We start from the raw sequence: 2,179 nt of genomic DNA, 5'->3' as shown, positions 1-2,179 counted from the left end.
AGGAACAGTATCTGTTCATATTTCAACAAAATTTTCAAGATGTAGTCGAAAAATTAGAGTTTCAGCTGAAAAATCACCCAAAACATACTGCATATGTTCGCAGAGACTGGATACAAAATAAAAAATTTGCTAATCTGAAATGACCTCCACAATCCGCGGACATAAATCTCATCGAGAATTTGCGAAATCAACTAGAAGCACAGCTTATTAAGTATCCAAGTCCGTATAATCGAGTACATGAGCTGTGAAAGCAAACCAAGGATTTATGGGAGGCTATACCTTCAGAAGTTTTACAGAGATAAAAATAAGGTATGCCAAATCGCACCCAGAAACTAAAATAAGCAAAAGGGTACTAAAAATTGTGTTAGTAGTTCTTTTTTCTCGTTAAAATTGTTAAAAAGTTCTTAAAAATATATGAGTGCAAAACTGTAACATCTGCCTTAATTTACATTTTTGTCTGCTGGTTTTATTATTGTTGTTGGATTGACTTCAAATCATTATGAGAGAAGAAGTATAGGTGTACCAATAATAACATACAACAAAATTATGAAAGTCGTTAGAACTTGGAAAGATAGCGATGACTGAAGTAAAAAGTGTTACACTATGTTACAGTTTTGCCCGTCACTGTATGTATGTGTATGGTATGTATGTATGTATGTACATCTATGTACACTCAGAAAAATATCAACAGTCCTCTACTGTTAATATCAAAAATCGTTGAATTAACTGAAATCTGTTCATATAAACAGATTTATGGATTGAATTAACGATAAAACCATTTACTTTAACAAAAAAACCTATTAAAATTATCTATTAATTCAACAGACCTGTTCTGTTCACTATTACCAGAAATTACAGTTCATATAATCGGCACTCTGTTAATATGAACCATAATATTTTGTTTTTTAACCTGTTGAATGTATCTGTTAGTTCAACAGATCAGTACTGTTGATTATTGACAGAAATTGCAGTCGTTTTGCCAACTAGCACTGTTAAATAAACTGTCCCTACGCTAATTTCGTTCGTCTGTTAGTTCAACAGATCGAATCTGATAATTTTTAACAGAAATGGCAGTTGACATGCCAATTGGTCCAGTTAAATCAATAGATATTCTGTTAAATTGTCTTAAACAACAGCATTAAATCCCGTTAGGTAATGCTTTGTATACGTGCGTGTGTTTGGCAACTGAGACGCAGTCATTCGTATTTATATTTGCAAAGAATTGTGTTAATAAGTGTGTGCGGACCCGCGAGTAATTATATTCAAATTATTAATTTCGCTTCTAATTTGCAAAGAAATATATATTTTATTGACTTATAAAGTGTGTGCGGGTAAATAAATGTAAATTATTTGATAACATGAACGTCGGAAATAGTGATTTTGATATATTTATATGTGNTAAAAGTAGTTTGTTTCCAACTACTTTGTCAATTGATTAATTTCTGAGACAACGTTGTTATTTCCGACAGGGCAAGCTTCTTGAAGTTTCGTTCATTTTTTTGTTCATGCTTGTCTTTGCATTAATTGAAAAAATACTTCGCAAGTTTTGTAACGAAAAATACGGGCAAAAAGTTATAATTTTAAGTTTAGACAGACAATAAGTGTACACCTGTTAAATAACTCACATACATATACATACATTTTTAAATATACAGATGCCAGCGTGGGAATAGAAGAATTGCGATATCTTACTGAAAGCGACTTGAACAAAATTTTCCCTTCAGTGGAAGTAGTGGGCACTAAAGCGAAATTGCGTGAAAAAAATCAAATTGTGGAAAAAACAGGAGGTAAAAGAGTTATACGATTTTTAAATACTCCCAAAACTAAATGTATAATTTTTTCCCTCAATTTGTAAACTGTAGTTTGGTGAAGGTGACGATGTAACGACAGCGATCCAAAAAGTCAGTGAGTGGATTAAGCAAAACGAAAGTCTCGCATCCTGTTATTCGCCCTCAAGTGCAACACCAACTTCACACGATTCATTTGAGGTGAGTAAGTGTGTCTGCATGCATTTAGCTTTTTTATATATAACTTAATTATGTAGGTTGATATTCAAAATATATTGCAACATTATCCTCGGGGAAAAGATTCCCTTGAGTATTATGAAGATCAAAAAACGCTCACACCTTACCACCAGCAAAGTATTGCGAACTGTGTTATTGACCATTACTTGGCATCC

General features: G+C 32.6%; 1 long non-coding RNA gene across 1 annotated transcript; it reads left to right on the top strand.

The window, feature by feature from the left end:
• Nucleotides 1-1,388: 1,388 nt before the first annotated feature.
• On the top strand, nucleotides 1,389-2,179 carry LOC108355678 (uncharacterized). Its single transcript, XR_001846564.1, has 3 exons — nucleotides 1,389-1,787; nucleotides 1,863-1,988; nucleotides 2,045-2,179. It is a non-coding gene; the product is annotated as an uncharacterized LOC108355678 (long non-coding RNA).

Source organism: Rhagoletis zephyria, unplaced genomic scaffold (genome assembly GCF_001687245.7).
Source record: "Rhagoletis zephyria isolate East Lansing unplaced genomic scaffold, Rhagoletis_zephyria_1.1 Rzeph_scaffold_48441, whole genome shotgun sequence".
NCBI lineage: Eukaryota > Metazoa > Arthropoda > Insecta > Diptera > Tephritidae > Rhagoletis > Rhagoletis zephyria.
Note: the sequence above shows the minus strand (reverse complement) of the source record. Positions and strands in the feature narration are given on the sequence as shown.